Source organism: Microcaecilia unicolor, chromosome 8 (assembly GCF_901765095.1).
Source record: "Microcaecilia unicolor chromosome 8, aMicUni1.1, whole genome shotgun sequence".
Taxonomy (NCBI): Eukaryota; Metazoa; Chordata; class Amphibia; order Gymnophiona; family Siphonopidae; genus Microcaecilia; species Microcaecilia unicolor.
The window spans coordinates 42,346,002-42,369,240 of record NC_044038.1 but is presented as its reverse complement, the minus strand read 5'-3'; positions in this window follow the sequence as shown (position 1 = coordinate 42,369,240).

The window sequence follows — 23,239 nt, the reverse complement described above, 5'->3', positions numbered from 1 at the left end:
TCTCTGCTAAGGGCACAGGACTACTTCACCGCATCAATGGGAGAATGGATGGGGCCATGTACCGTACAATTCTGAGTGACAACCTCCTTCCCTCCGCCAGGGCCTTAAAAATGGGTCGTGGCTGGGTCTTCCAGCACGACAATGACCCAAAACATACAGCCAAGGCAACAAAGGAGTGGCTCAGGAAGAAGCACATTAGGGTCATGGAGTGGCCTAGCCAGTCACCAGACCTTAATCCCATTGAAAACTTATGGAGGGAGCTGAAGCTGCGAGTTGCCAAGCGACAGCCCAGAACTCTTAATGATTTAGAGATGATCTGCAAAGAGGAGTGGACCAAAATTCCTCCTGACATGTGTGCAAACCTCATCATCAACTACAGAAGACGTCTGACCGCTGTGCTTGCCAACAAGGGTTTTGCCACCAAGTATTAGGTCTTGTTTGCCAGAGGGATTAAATACTTATTTCCCTCTGCAGAATGCAAATAAATTCATATACTTTCCACAATGTGATTTTCCGGATTTAATTTGTGATGTGCTATCTCTCACTGTTACCAATAACCTACCCTTCAATTATGGGCTGCTCATGTCTTTGTCAGTGGGCAAACTTACAAAATCAGCAAGGGATCAAATACTTATTTCCCCCACTGTATCCACCACTCTCTCCATGAAAAAATACTTCCTGACATTTTTCTTGAGTCTGCCCCCCTTCAATCTCATTTCATGTCCTCTAGTTCTATGGCTTTCCCATCTACAGAAAAGGTTTGTTTGCGGATTAATACCTTTCAAATATTTGAACATCTGTATCATATCACCCCTGTTTCTCCTTTCCTCCAGGGTATATATGTTCAGGTCAGCAAGTCTCTCCTCATACGTCTTTTAACGCAAATCGCATACCATTTTTGTAGCTTTTCTTTGCACTGCTTCAATTCTTTTTACATCCTTAGCAAGATACGGCCTCCAAAACTGAACACAATACTTCAGGCGGGGCCTCACCAACGACAGGGGCATCAACACCTCCTTTCTTCTGCTGGTCACACCTCTCTCTCTACAGCCTAGCAACCTTCTAGCTACGGCCACCGCCTTGTCACACTGTTTTGTTGCCTTCAGATCCTCAGATACTATCACCCCAAAATCCCTCTCCCCGTCTGTACATATCAGACTCTCACCGCCTAACACATATATCTCCCTAAGTGCATCACTTTGCATTTCTTCACATTGAATTTTAATTGCCAAACCTTAGACCATTCTTCTAGCTTCTGCAGATCCTTTTTCATGTTTTCCACTCCCTCCTGGGTGTCCACTCTGTTACAAATCTTAGTATCATCCGCAAAAAGGCTAACTTCACCTTCTAACCCTTCGGCAATGTCACTGACAAATATATTGAACAGAATCGGCCCTGGCACCAATCCCTGAGGCACTCCACTACTCACCTTACTCTCATCAGAGTGAGTTCCATTAACCACCACCCTCTGGCGTCTGTCCGTCAACCAGTTCCTAATCCAGTTCACCACGTTGGGTCCTACCTTCAGCCTGTCAAGTTTATTCAAGAGCCTCCTGTGGGGAACCGTGTCAAAAGCTTTGGTTGTTAAATCATTTTGAATTTTGGGCCCTATATTATGTACTGCAGTCCGTAATGAACTCATTTTGTCATAATTCTTGCATGTTACATTTTTTTCTGCCTGCACCTTCCTCAAAACACATTAACATGTTGTGGTGATAACATAATTTAATGCTGTTAAATGACTTGATTTTCTGTACTTTTATAAATACACCTGTTAATAATCTGTTACCCAGTTAAAACACTAAACAAAGAAATGGCTGAAGAGTTGATCTGCATGGAGTGGTAGTTAAAATCCTAAATGAAGTCATGGGTGGATTGGCGTAGCCTTCACGGAGCAGCAGTTCTAACACTGACCTGTTAACTGGGCAGACTGGTTGGAGTAAACTAGTCTTTATCTGTTGCCATTTATTATGTTACAAAGAGGGGCATAATCAAACAGCACCAGCCAAATCGATGGCCGGCCATCTTCGGAGCCGGTGCCGTAAGTGGGCAGAGCCAAGCGTATTTTCGAAATACGCTTGGCGCTGGCCAAATCGCTCGCCGGGTGTATATGAGATGGCCGGCTTCGGTTTTCAGCCATAATGGAAACCGGGCCCGGCCCTCTCAAACCCGGCGAAATGCAAGGCATTTGGGCGTGGGAGGAGCCAGCATTTCTAGTGCACTGGCCCCCCTGACATGACAGGACACCAACTGGGCACTTCCAGGTGCATAGCACCCTTACCTTGTGTGCTGAGCCCCCCCCCCCAAATCCCCCCAAAACCCACTCGCCACAACTCTAAACCATTACCATAGCCCTAAGGGGTAAAGGGGGCACCTACATGTGGGTACAGTGGGTTTGGGGGGGGTTGGAGGGCTCTACATTTACCACCACAAGTGTAACAGGTAGGGGGGATGGGCCTGGGTCCACCTGCCTGAAGTGCACTGCACCCACTAAAAACTGCTCCAGGGACCAGCATACTGCTGTCAAGGAGCTGGGTATGACATTTCAGACTTGCATACAGGCTGGCACAAAAGTTTTATTTTTTTTTGGGGGGGGGGGGTGGGAGGGGGTTGGTGACCACTGGGGAGTAAGGGGAGATGATCCCCGCTTCCCTCCGGTGGTCATCTGGTCAGTTGGGGCACTTTTTCCAGACTTGGTCCTAAAAATAAATGGACCACGTCAGGCCGGCGAAATGCTTGTTTGAGCCGTCCTCTTTTTTTCCATTTTAAGGCGAAGCCGGCCATCTCGTACCCACGTCCCCATCCCGCCTTCGCTATCTTCCCAACATGCCCCCTTGAAGGTTGGCCGGCGCCGCGACGAAACAGCAGTTGAAGCCGGCCAAAATCAGCTTTCGATAATACCGATTTGGCTGGGATCAGGAGATTGCCGGCCATCTCCCGATTTATGTCAGAAGATCGCCGGTGATCCCTTTCGAAAATAAGCCTGAAAGTCATCTAAAAGAGTCTAGAATGCTTGTTGCATACACTTGAAGTGATAAGAATATTTAAAAGACTTTGTCACAAAGAAAATGTAAGTGAACAGAAGAGATACTTTATCACAATATACTTTCAGCTGCCCTTGTTATCTGCTATCACCACGTTATAATAATCTTCTGAAGAGCAGCATTAGCCACAGGACAGTGCTACCCTTCAACATCTGCTTTTAAGGCAGTTATTCGAGGATGTCAAGCAGACTCTGGTAGAATACAGAAGTTCATTCATATGTCAGAGAAATTGCACAAGTTATGAAAGTTACAGACACCTAAGGCATGAATGAGATATAACAGGTTCTTTGCATAAATGTCATAATATTTAATTAGAAGCGTATTCTCTAGGTTTTTTAATCACCATTTTCCATTTTTTACTCAAATGATATTTTGCCTAGCATAATATTTACTTCTTTTGTTTGAAATGTTTAATTCTTAGAAAACGTGAAAAAATTGCATTCATCATTAGTCAAATAGAGGCTCATTTTCAAAACAGAAAAACAACCAAAAAGTGACACAAAGTGGCAGATTGACTTTTTTTTGCCAAAACATCCACATTGCTATTTTCTAAAACCATTTTTAAGATGTTTTTCTTTGCAGTTCATATGCAGTCGGCGGTCCTGCCCCCTGGCCCGGCTGTGTCTTTCGGCGGCCCTGAGTTGCTTATGTGATGTTACAACATAACTGTATGAACTGTTGTCCTTTATTCCACCAAAATGTATTCCCCTCAATAGTAATGGAACAGATTTGGCAACATCCACATTTTTTATGACCAGAATTATTCATTGTTGAAAGGGACTCTGTCTACAACTTGGAGTGAGATCTGTCCATGTTCCATTGACCCCAATATAACACGACCTTGCATTTAACGCAATGATATTTTATGGATCCCAATCACCACATTATAATGGGGTTCTGCAGTGTGTATGTGCACACATATAGCAGTAATGGCTAAGATCTTTCACATAGCATTTTGTATTCACAAATCTCATATTTCATTGCGACAATTTGGAATGCATTTGCATTTATACATGAATTTGAATTCAGATATGAATTTGTTTTTTATGTTTTGAAATTGAACTATGGTTTTATTACTTTGCTACAGCATAAATCAAATAGATGTAATCATTTACATATAGTAACTAAATAAAAAAATGCCTGAAGGTGAAACAGAATTCTATAACATGTCATGGATCCTGTGACACAAAAACAATGTCATATATCTACCTGGAAAATAGAATGGACAGTAGACTTTTTTTTAAAAATGGAAAAAAAAAATAGGCAGTTCTATCCAGAACAAAAATTCAGAAACTGAAAACCGAAAAGTAAAAGCCAGAATCCTTGAAGGGCAATATGTACATATGAAACATTAAATATGGCTTAGATAATATTGCAGGCAAAAAAACAGCACAAAGGGCCTTTAAAAACAAAAGGGAACACAGTTTTTTCATATAAAAAAACTTTTAATGGTAAACTTTGCTTGAAGAAAGACCCGACACGGGCCGTGTTTCAGTGCCGCCGCACCTGCGTCAGGGATCTCCAAATGAAGTATAATACAAAGCTTACACACAACAACAACCTATGCTGTTTTTTTTGCCTGGTTTGTTTTTGTACTTAGTTCCCTCTCTTTGTTACATTTAGATAATATTGCCACAAGGTTATCAATATAGGTAGAATTATTTTGTTAACATTAGACATCAGTATGTTGGTATCTCAAGACTAACTCTCAGGCTAGGACTGGAGGATGTTAGGATATTAGTATATTAAACGCTTCCCCTATGGCCATGACATGTCTTCTGATAACCTACTTAGGAAGCAAATACAACTATACTATATTATACTATACATTGCTTCTAGTCCACGAGCCCCTGAGCTGTTTGATACAGATTACATAAGAATACATAAAAGAGAAGAAAACTGGACCCTAACATTCCAGGAAATACGTATTCGTACCTAACAAAATGAGTCAATTAACTCAGAAAAATTTCTCAAATAACCAAGTTTTTAAGATTTTATGAAATGACAGCTAGTTAGAATTGATACGACTTTCCAAAGGTAACGAATCCCATAGTGCAGCATTCACAGTGACACATGTAAAGAACAGTGACCCAGGATTAGGCGGTCACAAGCACAAATGGGTGGTGGCCCAGCACAGCTGGGGGAGGGTGATGGGAAGTATAGAAGAGCTGCAAGCACAGGCAAGTTAGGAAAGGGATAAGTAAGGGGGAGGCACTAAAGAATAGAGGACCTATAGGGAGGCAGGTAACAAGACAGGAAGTCTGGGAGGTGGGGAAAGAGGTGACCTCTGGGAGCAAGAAGGGCAGTGCCTGCTGCATTCACCATTTTAGCCTGCTGCTCCCACAGCTCTGCTCCATTCCACTGAAACATTTGATAAATTCTGTTTAATTTGTTTAATCTCTTTCTCTTCTTGCCTTTTGCGTTGTTTGGTACAGGGTGCCTTGTCTGTGGGCCGTTGGTTGTGGCCAGGAAAGGAAAACAGGGGTTTGGCTCGCAGCAGAGGGCTGAAGTGCAGTAGGCTGCTCAGGAGCAGGTCGGCCATTTGACTATTTACAGTGCTGGTATTGGGGTCCTCACTGCTTGGCTTGCCCATCTTTTCAGGACCTGGATAGGGTGTAATGTGCCCACAGAGAGGCGGAGTGTTGGTGAGCGTGCCAGCAGACGTGGTGAGAACAGCATGGTTCCATTTTATAGAATGGTGCTGCTAGATTGGTTGGGAATCGGTATGCATCTGTGGCTCTAGCAGGCGCGATTCCGCTCCTGCATGTGCGGAGCAAACCATGGTCGCGGGTAAAATGACTGTGCTACTGTGAAGGGCGGTGTCTGCAAAATCATGATGAGCCATCAGCGGTGCACTCTGGGGGCACAATTAACGTCATCTGTGCTGGTACCAGGAATTATTCGAAGGCGGATTGCAGGCAAGTTTCAATTTAAAAATGTGTTTGTGCCAATGGCCTGGGTTTACTATATAATTTAGGGTTCAGTATGGCCCCTGGGCGTCAGGCAGCATCTGGATAAGGGATACCCCCTTCTCTGTGAACCATCAGGTCATGGGTTGGTGACCATCAAAGGGCGTGTGTTGCGCATGGTCGCATCTGAGAATGTGGACTATTTTTAGGCCTTCGAGTTGTGCCGTGGTCCTCCTGAATAGGCAGGTGTGTTTTTCCCTTGCACGCGTGCGACTCTGTGAATGTGCCACTTCAATGCACAAATCGCAGTGTCAGGGTGGGGGACATGTGTCAGCTCATAGTGCCCCTGATCAGTCTGTGGGTTGATTTTGAGTCGCTGCGTATAAGGCCATTCTGTGCAAGCTCAGGTTTAAGATGCATTACAGATGCCAAATCAAGCGCTGCTCATGTTTAAGATAAAAATCAAGTGCTGCTTACGTATAAGATATAATCAACTACAATTGTCAGATACTCTTCACATATTTGAAATGGCTTAATGGCTAGAATTATAGGTGCCAGCTTTGGCTGTAACACATATATACAGGTCACAAGATGACAGGTGCACATACATGCGTACATACGGGATGCTGGTCCATGCATAAGTTCCTACTAGAGGGAATGCACTCTTTATGCCGGAAGGTTCTGACGAGCCTCAGTAGAACATATGATATCACGAGTGGGAGAGAGACATAGGGACAGAGGCAAGTGTGAATTAAAACTGTTTGGTTTGGGCCACAGAAATGCACACCAATTATTACCACTGATTGGTTTGGGGCATAGAAAGGCCCACTGGTGAGGTGTGGTGCCAGTTGTTTGTCAGTTGTAACATTACCTGTGTTGGCAGTCATGACGAGCTGCAAGAGACTCACACAGCAGCAGCCTAACAGGGCAAGGAGTGAGTTGGATGCAGTAATGTGCATAGTTTGGACAGATCAGCGCAAGATCTAGTGAGGCTGTACCAGGGAATTATTTGCAGTCCAGCCATAAGTGTCAGAGTGAATGTGGCTGCAGATAGGATGGATTATGGTGGGGGACCGCAACAAGCGAGGTTTCGCTGTCCCGGTCTGTGGCAGTGGGTCCTAGCCTGAAAGAGTACACAGCACTATGTTTCAGGTTATGTGGTTGTTGTCCCATGCTAACAGTGGCATGGATGATGTCTAAGATCAAGGGCAATTCTCCTCTTGTACAGAAGGGGGCCAGTGCCAGATTAGCAGATGATCAGCGGAGCCTATGTCAGACTTAGATGGAATGGGGAGGTTGAAGGCTTCAAGAAAGAGAGTCAACGGGTATGAGAGGGAAGATGCTTTTAGAGCAATCCCTTGAGCAAAGCTGTGATGTTAGCGCCTGGGCATGTCAGCGGTATATGCCCCAGGTGGAGCAAAAAGCTATAGCGTGATTATGGCATAAAGAGAGAGAACTGTGTGACTCAAAAAGGCTAGGCCACTTGCCTCAAATGCTCTAGATAGAGATTGAGTCATATATTTGATTGTTTATTACTGTAAAATGTATACATGATTGGAAATTGCTTGCTATTGTGAATAATTCATACATATAAATTGTAGAATGCTGCGGCCACAATAAATTCCACTCTCTATCGAATAACTGGTCAAGTGTGAATATATACTGTGTATGGTCTGGAGAGTGCTGAAGTGCCACCTGCCCGATATGAGTTAGCTCCACTGAAAAAAAAAAGGAAAATGGTTAATGCCAAATAAACATGCTTGTATTCTTGTTGTCATCCCATCTTTTTTGATTAAATTTTAGGAATGAAAACAAAACAATATTCACTAGTGCAATTTTTAATGTACTAAAACAAGGCCTTGGGGAGGTCCAGAAAATCCTTCAGCGGTTGCTGTATAGAACTCTCTGTAACCTAGGAACTACATTTTTGTGAGAAAACAAATAATATGATTATGTAGCAAATTGGAGTACCTGTTTAAACTGGTAGCATGTAAGAGAAAGGTGTAATAGCTAAACCCAGATGAAAAGCAAGTTAGACTTGAATATTAACAAAATCAGTTCCCTATGTTACATTCATAGAAAAAGAGTAGCAAGGCCAAGATGATAAATAAGTTAAAGTTAAATACATTCCTAGGGTACAATGTTTTTTTAACAATATCGAGGACACTAAATAAGTTGGCCTTTAACCTATCAAACTTATTAACAGTACTTATTCTGTTATCAAATTGTTACGAAGTTCTTATACAATGTGGTAGACATGTATACTTTTCAATGAATAGGCCTTTAATGTGTTTGGAATTCCAAATACTTTAACATGCAAGTAAACTGACCATAGTGAGAGTTATCACACATAGTTTTGCTTTGGAAACCTAGTTGCACTTCTGATATTCTTTTGTATTTGCTACCAGCAAAGCTGATTTTCAAAGACAAACCCTAATGCAATGACTGATAGCAAGAGGTACCTTTTTAGACACTTCCACCATTTTTTTTCATTATTATATTTACTGTTTACATGGGTTATATCACAACTGTGTTCAGCTGACTTAAAATGACTACAACAGTTAGCTGTGATGCAATGCGAACTCTCACCTACAACATGGTATTAAAAGCATCACTATCCTGGCTATTCCTTGTTAATCTATGATGTGTTAAGTGACAAACGCCTTCTCATTGGTTTCCTGCAGCCGGTACCTATATAAACCTTATCAGAGGAAAATGCAGGAACTCATGAGCCTAGGAAATGAGCAAGACTGAAACCTCTCTGCCCTTTACCTGACCCAAGATAAACTCCTATAGACCCCTAAACTTTCACAGAGATATCGGTCTAATACTCCCCATAGACAAAGGGTGATCAATCCTGATCCTACATATGTTGGGTCTATATTTGGACTGAAGGAAGTTTTACATCATATAGCACCTCATAGTAACATAGTAACATAGTAGATGACGGCAGAAAAAAACCTGCACGGTCCATCCAGTCTGCCCAAGACAAACTCATATGTGTATACCTTACCTTGAATTTGTACCTGTCCTTTTCAGGGCACAGACCATATAAGTCTGCCCAGCAGTATTTCCCGCCTCCCAACCACCAGTCCCGCCTCCCATCACCGGCTTTGGTACAGACCGTATAAGTCTGCCCTCCCCTATCCTAGCCTCCCAACCACCAACCCCTCTTCCCCCCCACCTGCTCTAGTTAACAATTTTGAGAAATTTCTCTTTCATTTCATATCACAGCAAGTGGCTTACCAAATCTTTTACCTCCTTCAGGGGCTGATGAGACAAAGTCAGCACGGATTTAGTGAAGGGAAGTGTTGCCTCACCAATCTACTGCATTTTTTTGAGGGGTGAACAAACATGTGGACAATGGGGAGCCGGTAGATATTGTGTATCTGGATTTTCAAAAGGCGTTTGACAAAGTGCCTCATGAAAGACTCCTGAGGAAACTGGAGAGTCATGGGATCGGAGGTAGGGTATTACTATGGATTAAGAACTGGTTGAAAGATAGGAAGCAAAGAGTAGGGTTGAATGGTCAGTATTCTCAGTGGAGAAGGGTAGTTAGTGGGGTCCCACAGGGGTCTGTGCTGGGACCACTGCTTTTTAACATATTTATAAATGACCTAGAGATGAAAGTAACTAGTGAGGTAATTAAATTCACAGATGATACAAAGTTATTCAGGGTCGTCAAGTCGCAGGAGGAGTGTGAAATATTACAGGAGGACCTCGCGAGACTGGGGGATTGGGCGCCCAAGTAGCAGATGAAGTTCAGTGTTGACAAGTGCAAAGTGATGCATGTGAGTAAGAGGAATCCAAATTACAGCTATGTTATGCAAGGTTCCGCGTTAGGAGTCACGGACCTAGAAAGGGATCTGGGAGTCATCGTTGATAAGACGTTAAAAACTTCTGCTCAGTGTGCTGTGGCAGCTAAGAAAGCGCACAGAATGTTGAGTATTATTAGGAAAGGGATGGAAAACAAACACGAGGATGTTATAATGCCGTGGTATCGCTCCATGGTGTGACCGCACCTCGAGTATTGTGTCCAATTCTGGTCGCCGCCTCTCAAAAAAGATATAAAGGAATTAGAGAAGGTGCAGAGAAGGGCGACGAAAATGATAAAGGGAACAGAACGACTTCCCTATGAGGAAAGGCTGAGAAGGTTAGGGCTCGTCAGCTTGGAGAACAGGCGGCTGAGGGGTGATATGATAGAAGTCTACAAGATAATGAGCGGATTAGAGCGGACAGATGTGAAGCGTTTGTTTACACTTTCAAACAACAACAAAACCAGGGGACACAAGATGAAGCTAGAATATGGTAGATTTAAAACAAATAGGAGAAAGTTTTTCTTTACTCAACGTGTAGTTAGACTCTGGAACTTGTTTGCGGGGAATGTAGTGACAGCAGCTGGCCTTACGGAATTTAAAGGGGGTTTGGACAGATTCCTGAGGGAAAAGTCCATTGAACATTATTTAAAAAATTTGGGGGGGTTTTGCCGGGTTCTTGAAGCCTGGATTGGCTGCTGTCAGAGACAGGATACTGGGCTTGATGGACCCTTGGTCTTTTCCCAGTATGGTGGTGCTTATGTACTTATGTAATACAAGAGTGCTGATTTGCAGGTGAATGCTCAGCTCTGGATACTATTCATCTCATCCTTGTATGATCTGGGTGTTGACAGAAGCCATTGGCAGATTTCTGATTTTCTCATGAAAACATCTGTTCAAGGGCAGAAATCACCTCACCTGTGGAATGGAAAAGAAAGCGTTAATTTCCTAGTGTTAGTGACATTTATGCAGGGAGGCAACAGCCTTGTTGGCACTTCCTGTGTTTCTGTGCATGATTTGTCTGAGGTACTCTTGCTTTGGAGCCCTCTGTTCTTTGAGCAGTGCAGTGCCTGGGATTGTCATGTCTGAGTAGTGGCTTGACAATGTTCTTACAGATTCTGTGAGAAACTCTGGTGCCTCTGGGCTTCTGTTTCTTTGTAATGACTTGTGTCAGTCACAGAGTCACTAAAGTAAACACATGTAAGGTCAAAGAACTGGTTGCTTTACCTCTCCCCATCAAAAGAGTCCTGCTGTCTTCTGATCTTAGCTGGCTTACATCCAAGGTATGTAGCAACAGGTGTGCTTTGTACATCATAAGGTAACTCAGTAATTATGTTCGGTCCTGCCTTCCTGACCTTGTCACTATCTTTCCTAACTGGCCAATCCATATAGAGACTAGATGCTTTATTCCCCCCATCCCTTAGGAGGAAAGCCACACAGACATCTGCTTCCAGCATGTTTATATAGATTGGACTGCACATCAGCCTCAGTAACAAGTTTTGCAGATGATGTATGTAATGCACTCTGCTTCTGAACACTGTTATTTTTCACAAACAACAGATTTTTAGGATGCCCTGCCATGGAGTAACCAAAACTCTCCTCTCTATCTTCTGGGGTGTAGGCTGTTCTTGTAACATCAGCAGACTCTGTACATTACTTATGGTATTGTTGAATTCTGACAATAAGTCTGAGTTAAAAATGTCACGGTTGTGGCCGTGCCCTTATGTTCAGACCTACTGTTTCTCTGTGACCTCTCCAGTCTGCCTCTTTCCTATTGTTGTTCTTCCTGTAAGCCAAGCCTTGCTTTGGTCTCCCTGCTTCTACTTCATTTCCTGTTGTTGTTCTTCCTGTTAGCCAAACCTCGCTTTGATCTCCCTTCTTCTGCTTCATTTCCTACTTGTGACATCATCAGCCTACTCCTTTATAAGGACCCAGGGAGCTTTCCTACGTTGCCTTTGCATGAGGTCTCTTAATCTTGTGTTACCTGTATGGGTCATATCTCTGCTTGGCTTTGTTCCTGAAGTCTGTTCTGTGTTTCCCTAAGTCTTGTGTTTCAATGCTTTCCTTTGTTTTTGTGAGTTTGCTTTTGAACCTTGTTTCCTGAAGGCCTGGCTCTAGAGCCACACCCTGCTCTTGGTGTCTGTATCTGTTTAACTCTACCCTTGGCTCCTGCTTTTAGTCTAGCCCTGCTTTTCACTCTTGCTATAGTTAAACTCTGTGTTTAAGCCAAGCTCTGTGTTTAGCCAAGCTCTGTTCCTGTTTTCTGTTTTCCCTGTTCTGTTTCCTGTGTGTGTAGTTCTTGTCTGTTAATTCTGAGAGTCTATAGAAGCGAGCATTGGCCCTAATTACCTTACTGCTATGCAGGTGTGTCTGTTTCCTCTCAATCTGCCTGGCCTTTCCCTTTCCAGCTGTGGCTGCTGGTAAGCACATTGCTTCTTTGTTTGTCTTCTCTTAGTCTGCTTAATCCTTGGCCTGCTATGTTTGCTTCCTGGCTCTTGAGCTCTGTTTCTGCTAAGTTCTGTTCCTGTTGTGGGTTTGAGCCAGGTTCTGCTCCTGCTAAGCCAAGCCCCTTTCAGTATCCTGTTCCAGCCAAGCCAAGTTCCTTTCAGTATCCTGTTCCAGCCAAGCCAAGCCCGTTCCAGAATCTGATTCCAGTCAAGCCAAGCCCATTCCAGAATCTGGTTCCAGCCAAGCCTGTTTGAGAATCCTGAATCCTGTTCCAGTCAGGCCAAGCCAAATCCAATCCAGAATCCTGTTCCAGCCAAGCCAAGCCCATTCCAGAATCCTGTTCCAGCCGAGTCTGTTCCAGAATCCTGTTCTAGCCAAGCCTGCTTGAGAATCCTGAATTCTGTTCCAACCAAACCAAGCCTGTTTGAGAATCCTGAATCCTGTTTGAGAATCCTAAATCCTGTTCCAGCCAAGCCTGTTCAAGAATCCTGAATCCTGTTCCTGCCTTGTTTATTGTTTTGCTTCTGTTATTCTTGTTGCCTAGCTCCTACCCTGTCTTGCCTTTCTAGGTGTGCTTTGTCTTGTCTCTTTCAGTCTAATCCTGTCCGGATCCAGTCCTTGCCTTGTCCTTGTCTTGCCCTTTTCTGGACCCAGTTTTAATCCAGTTCCGAGTCTTGCCTTTCTAGGTGTGCTTTGTCTTGTCTCTTTCAGTCTAATCCTGTCCGGATCCAGTCCTTGCCTTGTCCTTGTCTTGCCCTTTTCTGGACCCAGTTTTAATCCAGTTCCGAGTCTTGCCTTGTCCTGTCCGGGTTCCAGTTCTGGCCCTTGCCTTCTTTTCCTTGCCTCGTCTGGATCTGGTTCTTGTGTTGTCCATTGTGTTTAGTTACCTCTGTCCTGCCTTGTTGAGTCTGTTAGTTAATCCTAGTCCAGTCTGTTCTGATTCCTGCCTGTGCCAGCCCAGGTGATTTGTCTGCCAAAATTTCTGGCTTTGGTCCACACTATTCCTGACAGTTGTGACAAAAAAAAAAATCACATCTGACCCTATCCCACTGTTCGTGTCTGAGTCAGATAGAACAGGCATAAGATCTTCTATAACCATTTCTTCACACACACACACACACACCTTACTCACTGAATCATGCTGTCTTACAACCTCTGCATGATTAGAGACAGGGAATTCAGCAACTGTGCCTGGCACATCTAAAGGTGAAACTATTGTTAAGCTTTGTCCTACCTCCCTGTCAGAACTAAAGAAATCAGGTAGAGAGATCAACTTTTGTGTTAGCATCACACAGTTACTTCCATTATCTGAACCATTGTCAGTTTGCTGTACCAGTAATGAACTAAGAGACTACACTCCACTTATTTCTGCTGTGGAGGTCTAGAGCGGCTCCATCATTAAAAAGGAACTCTCCTACCCATCTACTGTCTTGGGAGGGGCTGCTTTAGTAACATCACCTGCTGGATGAAAACCTTGGGCTCGCACTTGACAGCTATGCATTGTTTATAGAGCTCAACCACAGACATGAGTTCTACAGTAGCCTGCCCATATAGGTTCTGCCACATCCTGAAACATTTATTGGACTTCCTAAATTCTGTCATTTCTATAAAGAGCTTCACTATATAATCTATCTGTTCTATCATGTTTGGCATTTGATTTCTCAGTGCAGTGAGCTTGAAACATACTTCTCTGTACCCAGGATAAATTCATTTCATAAAGCAATCAAAGTAGTAAGAAATTGAGACAGAGGAGAGGGAAAAACCTCCAGTAGTGACACAGTTATGAGATCTAGGAAGCCTGCTCATTGCAATCACTGAAAGCACACAAGAAATCTGTTCTGGCACTAGCGCTAAGAAGATTTGGGCTGAATGTCTTGTAGATAGAATAATTATAGCATACAGCATACAAACCGATATATTGGGATAAACAAGCAAGAAAATAATGTAGCTTTACAAATTATTACAGCTAGACTGGCACAAGTGCTTTCTGGGCAGGATGCCAAAGAACGTGTATAAAAGGTAACATAAACTTCTCCCTGACAGCCAAGGGTATTAAGATAGCTTCCTAGGCTTTCAGCCAGGTCTGTTATTGTAACAATAATATAAGCAACAAGAGCTGAATTAGCCTTGAAACTCAAACTGCATCAATTCTAATTTAAGCACAGTACGGCTATCAGTAATGCTCTTATCTCATCTGATTATCTCTTATCTAATCAGATTATCTCAGTAGAACCTCCAAGTTATTATAGAAGTAGACCAGTAATTACACAGATCTTTGTTGGACAGTGTAGGATAGAGAAGTACATGAAACAAATCATGCTGCATATATTAGAATCACATCTACATACTGAGCTGTTCCAAGCTCAAGCTCTTTCTAAGGTATGATTATTAACAAATTACAAAAGAAAAATTTATATGAATAGCAAAAGAAAGTTTTATTTACAAAGGCAGAATATGAAATGGCATTCAATAGAGGAAAAGATTAGCATAACAAGAAAATTCCTATTCAATAGAGCAAATAGTGTCAATTAATCAACTGGATTAAACACACACTTCCTGCAATAATTACTAGTTTCCTACAACCCTGAGTGTTCTCAATCTGTTAGTAAATTAATTATACAACCTTGTAAGCAGCTGGCTTGGCAGGCAAGTGTCCTTGGAGAGTAGCGATGTTCTTTGTTTTCAGGGTAGCAGTCTTAAGTGATCCTTGAGATCTCTCCAGCTTCCAGCCTTCAGTCCCTGGTTTCTCCCAATTTCCTGTTTTAGGTACGTTCTCTGTTTTAAGCATTGCTGTGGTTTATTCATAGACTGCTGCAGTGTGTGAATCATGCTATAGGTCTGTGAAACACCACCCATATATGTCAGGTTCTCAGCCCACAGCACTAACCATTAGGCTATAACTCCACTCCACTTAATACTATAAACACAGACAGAGATGGCACTTCATAGCAGTTAATAGACTTTAGGTGGAGAAAATAAAGAGGACATTTACAAACCTAGAGGTCAATTTTACTATTGTAGGCTTTTGCCTAGAATTTGTAAATTAAAATCAAACTACAGATATATTTTTTGATATTTTTAAATATGTTTTTGAAGTGACTTTAGACATTGAAAAAAAGGATCCCAGATGACAAATCCAGAACCTGTAGTCCAGGGGTCTTCAAATCCAGTCCTCAATATGTATGAGATCTATTTGCATGCAGTGGAAGCAGTAATGCAAATAGATCTCATGCCTATTGATTGTGGACATCCTTAAAACCAGGCTTTATTATGTTGCTCTAGGACTAGATTTGAGGACCCCTGTCATAGCTCCTAATTTATCCACTATACAGGCAAAACATGGGCAGTGACAATGCAAGTTTACCTAAATGTCTTGCTATATACAGTACCCCATGCCTGCTTTAGGTGGACTACATACATGAAGAGGAAAGTATTTCCATGCCTATATGATCTTGAATTCTCCAATAAAACTACTCAGTTTTAGATTATGTAGTGAAGATGTTATAATGGCCAGTTATAATGGCACTAACTGCAGATATCTGTACAAATAGAATTGAGCTATCAATATATTTACATAAGCCACCACAACAAATTGTAATACTTTCAGGCATAACCTACCTAAATTGGATTTAGGGAGAAAGTTATCAAGATCTTTAAGGCATTAAGTCACATTATTTGCCCGTTAATGCAACTTAAAGGTTCTAACACAGCATGATTTGCCCTACTGCCGTGATATTAGTTCACTGCCAGTTAAATAATAATGATATGCAAAATATGTAAATGCCTATAAACAGCTCATTACTATGTAAAAACCATAACATGACATGAAGTGGGTATCAGGTGAACATCACGAGTCCTGTTATGGGCATAAAATGACAATAAATAACCCCATACAGAAGCGGGGGTTATTTTATCATGTTGGGAGCATCAGGGATTAAAGCCATGACCCAATGCTCCTGAGCCATAGTGAAAAGGGTCCAGTCCTGTTTCCTCCTTAATCAGGTCTCTCCACCCCCCCTACAATCAAGCCCACCCCTCAATCACATCTCACCACCTTGATCAAGCCCCCTCCACAATCAAGCCCCCTTCACCCCCAAATGGTTCCCCATCATCTACTAGAGCCTACCAACCTTGTAGCTGGAGTTCCAGTGGTCATTGAGCAGGAGTGATACTCAGTTGTTCCTGCCCTGCAAGTGCTACCTCCAAAATTGTGCCCTTAGTTGTAGTCTTGTGCTACTACCACTAGCAGTCATGCTTTCAGGACTGTTATATCACAGGTTGCTGACTTCCGTAGCAAATCAAGATGTGTTAAAAGCTGGCCTTTACCGCACCTTGATATCCCCTCCCCTTAGACTGGTAATTGAGAGGTAAAAGCCTATGAAAGCATTTGTCAATTCTTTGAGTTATCCATTATCTCCATAATTTTAAAGCCATTTTAAGATTGTCAGAGTGAGCATTCTATTTATTTCTGAGGTTTATACCAAAGGGGGATAATCAGTCTCTGAAGCAAGCAGTATTTCTAGATCAAACTTATCAGATTAGAGTTTTGCAGTAACCAAAAGAGAGAAAACAGGGAGGATTCCTCAATGATCACTTACCATGCTCAGTTTTTTAAATATCTAACTCAAAGTATAAATAATGGATGTGGAGTTTTGTGAAAGAAAACAAGAATGACTTTTTGAAGTGCAAAACCATGCTTCTAAAAATTCCTTAATTATTTCTGCAAGAGTATTAATATCTAAAGTAAAAGCTTATGTCAGATCAGCATTACAAACTAGGTTATGGAGGGATTTTGAGAATGTATTACTGTAATGAATCTGGTGAATATTTCAGCTCCATTAGTTTGCTCATCAAGGTGGAAGAAAGTATGGGAATGTTATACATCCCAATTTTCACAAGCTATATTGCCACACTGGATTTGGCTGGTATTCACATATTAAATGTATGCAGCTTTTAACACTTGAATTAGCAAGTGCATTTAATTTCACTGAGCATAAGTCATCGATTCCAATGTTTGTTGCCTGGAACACTATCCATGACTTTTAATTGAAACATTGATTTTTTTTTTCTTATGTTATTTTGAAACGGTAGTATCTACCAGTATAGATTACTATTAAAGGCATAACTGACAAACTAAGGTGCATGTTTACTTATGTGCAGAAAGGGGGTACCATCAACACACATATATGAGAAAACTTAATGTGTTTTATTGAGCAAGCCTCCATGCTATCTGGGAGGAGCAGGAGAGGGCATGACCATACATACATGCAAAACATTCATGCAGAGCAAAGCAACTATATGAATGGGTTGTCGGGGAGCATGAAGGCCTGCACACTAGCTTTGAGGACTACAAAGACAGAGTCAATGACACAGCTTGGCGAGTGAGAGAGTATGAGGTGCGCTGTGAGTATAGGCACATAATCTAACATATCTGTTGAAGTAGCATTTTGGAAATTAATTGGTATCTCACCTAAATTGGCTGAGGGATCAGGGAAGTATCTGGATATGCAATACATAGAAAAGTAGTATGATAACTTTATTGTCTGTTCTTTTCTTTGATTTAATATTGCATTATTATTTTGATATATTTTATATTCTAATCATAAACTAAACAGATGGTTCCCAATGTGTGGTATATCAAGAATAAAAAACTTTTGTTTCTCAAGTAGCTGTCACTGTGGAAGCTCTGTTGTATGGTGAACAGTGGGCGAGGGTGGAGAGTGGCAGTCAAGACAAATCTGGAAAGAGTAAGGTTAGAGGAAGGAAATCATAGGAGCTGTCAGGGAGATCAGCTAAAAGCAAAGGGAAGTATTGTTTTAGAGGATGATAGCACCTGAGGTGGTAAGACATGACCTCTCAACCAAGGAAGTGGATTGACCAGACAGAACAACCCTCATATGGTTAAAAAGGCCAATGCAGGCACTCAGCAGAGGTTATGTAAAACATGAGTGTGCACATGGAGAGAAGGAAACAGGGAAGTGGCAGGGAGGCGACTGGAAAGGATGATCCACTTATGCCAGGTAGTCAGCCGGCAAAGAAAACAGCCAAAAGGCATGTAGAGCCAACCCAGAAAGACCATATTGTCTGCTTTTCAGCAGAGTAGAGTAATATGATCCTTGAGATGACATTAGTCAATTACAGCTTTTTGGGTAACAAAGTGTAAAGATTCTATCTCCATTCAAAAAGGCTAGCTGGAAGGTAATAGCAGGTTTGTAAATGCTCTGGGTGAGGCCAGATCAATTAGCCAAAATCAATCACCACTACAGTGACCTGAAGGCCAACCTCTGGAAAGGCATGGCCATGGTTCATGCTGTTGCCACATGCACAAGTGGGAGAGGGGACATGCGTCTCAGTTTTTATTGCATTGTTTTATGGATACACATTATTTATTTATTATTTATTTATTTAGATTTTGCTCACACCTTTTTCAGTAGTAGCTCAAGGTGAGTTATATTCAGGTACGCTGGGTATTTCTCTGTCCCTGAAGGGCTCACAATCTAATTTTGTACCTGAGGCGATGGAGGGTTAAGTGACTTGCCCAAGATCACAAGGAGCAGCAGTGGGATTTGAACCGGCCACCTCTGCATTTCAAGACCGGTGCTCAAACCATTCAAACATTGTTGTATAATTAACGTTTCCTTTCTTTTTGTTTCTTGTATAATTATATTTTGTTTGTATTTGTCTTTCGTAGTTATTTTTGTTATAAACCTCTTTGAAATATTTTGATTGTAAGGCGGTATAACAAATGTTGTGAAATAAATAAATACTCCCACCCTTGCCACAGAGGCTTGCAAAACTTCTTGCGCCACAGTATTCCATGGGCTACCATACGACCTTTATACATCATTTCAGTCTGCAGGTAAGAGCTCTTATAATGTGTGAATATCATGGAGACCACTAGTTCTCCTGCCATAATTAGCCACATCTTGGTGGGAGGAGCCTAGCTGTGCTGGTGAATCCCCTCCATGGATGTGGAAAGAGCCCATATTGTCACAGAACAAATGTTATATGAAAATGCATGTCTTTATAAGTGGTTCCAAAATTATCCTTGAATATAAAGATGCACACAATATAGATGGTCATGTGTCTCAAACGAAGCAAGGTCATAAGAAACACTCCATATGTAAACCTAGAGAATGGCAAGTGTGTTTCACTTCACAAAGCACAGCTACATAATTGTAAATGTCTATCAACTCCGTTGCATAAAGGGAAACTAAAGCAAGAGGTATGAACAGCTCACACAAGATAAGGGTAAAGAGTCATGGATTTGATTTACTGCCTCTCTGTGGTACAACCAAAGTGGTTTTCATTTATTATATAAAGATACTTTCTCTGCCTCTAGTGAGCTCACAAACCACCACCACCCCCCTTTTTTTTAACAAAGCCATGCTAGTGCTGCCAGTGCAGAAATTTATTTGCTGCATTTGTAACCCACATTTTCCCACCTATTTGCAGGCTCAATGTGGCTTACAAAATGTCAACACAACCTATTCAAAGTGAATGAGCTGTGTTGGCATTACCGCACAGCTTTGTAAAGGGGGGGGGGAGTAAGTTTTTACACCTTGGGCAATGGAGGGTTAAGTGATTTGCCTAGAATCAGAAGGAGCCACAGTAGGAATTGAACCCATTTCCCAAGTTCTCAGCCCACTGCACTAACCATTAAGCTTCTCTTCTCCAAAGGCAAGATATACCATATAATGTTGTAAAAAATAAATGTATTGAGTTGATGTATAGCCAGATAAAGACACATTTCACCTGTAGGCTGCTTCAGGGGAAACTAACCTGAAATTCTTTGGTTTTCTCAAGAAGAATATAAACCTTTGATTAAGGGTAGTAAGCAAGTTGTTCCTTTAATCTCAGATACTACACCAAAGAATTTAATCCACTCAAATGTTGCAAAAAGAAAATATCAAAATAAGGATTCAGTACACTCAAAGACAGCCACTTTGGCATCATCCTCTCCTTTTCATGCACAAACAGAAGGTGATTTACAGAAGAGATATAGAAACTAGTATAGGCCATATGGATAGGTAACAGTTGTTTACTCAGAAACATAGGCTCCATTTATATTGTTTACCTCCATAAAACCTTAGGATGATTGATACAGAAGACCTGGACAACAGTTCCCATGCTGCTGTGCACAGGAAAAGCACATTACATATATAGTATGAACCTCTATGCTCACAAACAAATGGACAAATACCAGTGGAGAAGGTCAGTGTCGCACTGACTAGCAAAGACCTTTGGAAGTCTTAGGAAAGAAATGGCTGAGCACGGTGCACTGAGAGAAGTCATTATCCAACAGATTCTATCCCATTGACTGGTACAGCAAGTACATGCATAACTTGTATGGCATCAATATCATGACCTTTAAACTCACTTCACACCCATCGTAATTGATTGGTTTTTTTGAAACATAGGATCTTTTAGGGAAATGCAGCACATACAGGGTCATTTGAGGTGAAACTTGCAGGATACCGTACCATATGAAAGTGACTTGTAGGTCACTAGCGGTGGTATGTCCACAGTGGATGACTCTCCTGTGGAGGTGCAGTCAGTGGAGGAAGCAGAAAGCCACATCCTTGAAGCTTAAACTGGAGCCTTTCCCAGATACTCTCCCACCTCTTTTGCTTGAATCTGACAGTCGAGACAACATTGAGATTGGACCTGAAGTCCACTAGAACCTGCTCAAGTCCTGCCAACAAAACATAGCATAAGTAGCACTACCTGATACACAACATCTGCTAGAGCCATGAGTGCTGCCAAAGGATCATTCAGGAGATCCAACAGAGTTCCATTTGATGCATCAACTGCTATATACACCCATAGCGAGGGGAGACATGCAGATCTAGGAAGTATGACTGATGCAATATTGTGTGGGGCATATCGTGATATGTTTATGTTTTTTCAGTGCTTAATATACCACCTAACAAGAAGGCACAAAGGTATCATCGTGTAGCGTGCAAATCAGAATTTCCAAAGGCACAACCTTTAGCTCTCATGCACCAGCCTATTTTGCAATGTAGTACCCTTGTGCTCATGTATTGTACCATAATAGAGCAGTAAGGTGAATTGACAAATTTTTTCTCAACATCAATGCACCAAGATGGCCTGGAGTTATACCATTATGATTTGTTATATGTCACAGCCATTTCCTACAAAATCTCTAAACTATGCAAATCTCTCATTACTGGTCAGCAAGAGCAGATTCAGTTGCTGAACAATGCTGTGGAGAGCAATACACTAGCCTTACAAAATCTGTCAGGGACTGTGGCAAACAATTTTGCCTCTGTAACCAAACTGCTGCAATCACTCATCTCACACCTGCAATTTTACAATCAGTTCACTAAGGAATGCCATCTGCCAGACCTCCATTGACACTGCTGCTTCTAACATGTTGTCAAGGATTACATAAGCTATACATGTTAAGTCTGAGTATGCCCTTGTCAAAGAGTTACAATGCCTGACAGCAGGCATGTACTGCATCCTTTCCTTGCATATCTGTCCTCTTCAGTTACCTGCCAGCAAACTAGTTGAAGGAAGATATGACTGTTCAGGGGTAGTATTGTTACTGGCTAATGACAAAGGTGGGACATCTACATCTCTAGTGAATGATGAAAAGACTCAGGGGAACAGTCCAGTTCCCAAAAGGAGCCATCATGCAGGATCTGTATGCGCTGCCATGACACTGTAATCTTGCATCAAGTAAATATGCCACATACTAGTAGTCAACACTACAAAGTATATTTATATTTATAACAAAATTTTCCACATAAAGGAAAGGATAAAGAACTCAGTTAATGTTGTGAAAGAGAGTTTTAAGGTTTTTACTGAATTAATTTAGATAATGTTCTCTCTATTCCAACAGTATTACAGCCTAATGCTAGTAATCTGGCTCAATTTTTTCCAGCTAAGGTTAGAAAACTAACACAATCATTTATTCCGGAAGCTTGTGATATATTGTCAACGACAATATAATCTTGCAGTTATTAGCGACGCTTACAACTAAGTCTTGCTTGTTAGCCATCTGTACGACATTTTTATTTAAATCGATTTCTGCTGATGCACTGACTTGGCTCACTAGATTTTGTTAATATCACATTACTGAGGGATTGTATTTAGATAAGTTGGCTGATATTATTCTTACATCTATTCCTAAAACTTTTGGGTCTAATTTAACTATAGTGAAAAATTCTAGGCTAGTAGAAAGTATTCCCTGGTTGGCCAAACTTATTGAGTTGTGGTCAATGATCAATTGATAATTTTTCTCTTTTCAACTGATGGCCTGCACTTCACCCAGCATAGTTTTAGGTACAGGCATAGCACAGAGACATTGTTGTTGACTCTGGCATCTAAAGTTAGGAGCTGCTTAAGCAGAGGTAAACAAACTTCAATTTGACGTCTCAGCAACTTTGATGCTATAGATCACCCTGAGGTCCTTTTACTAAGGTGTGGGAGGGCTAACGTGCAGGAGGGCTAATGTGCATGTAGAGCATGCCAAATTTTTTATTTTTATTACATTTGTACCCCGCGCTTTCCCACTCATGGCAGGCTCAATGCGGCTTACATGGGGCAATGGAGGGTTAAGTGACTTGCCCAGAGTCACAAGGAGCTGCCTGTGCCTGAAGTGGGAATCGAACTCAGTTCCTCAGGACCAAAGTCCACCACCCTAACCACTAAGCCACTCCTCCACACAAAATGGAGATGTTTCCCTTCCCTGATGGCCTAAGCCTGTAGGTCCTACGCACGCCCAATGCGTGTCAATTTGGAGTTACCACCTGGCTACCCCTTGCAGTAATTTCATTTTTGACGCGCCAGAAAATAATTTGTATTTTCTGGTGCGCAGCCAAATCCGGGCAGTAATTGTCATTCTACGCACATACACGATTACTACACAGCTAATGTGTGAGTCATTACTGCTAAGTCAATGGCTGGCGGTATGGTCTCAGACCTAAAATGGATGTGTGCCAATTTTTATTTTGCTGCACGTCCATTTTCAGAAAATATTTTAAAGAGGTCTTGG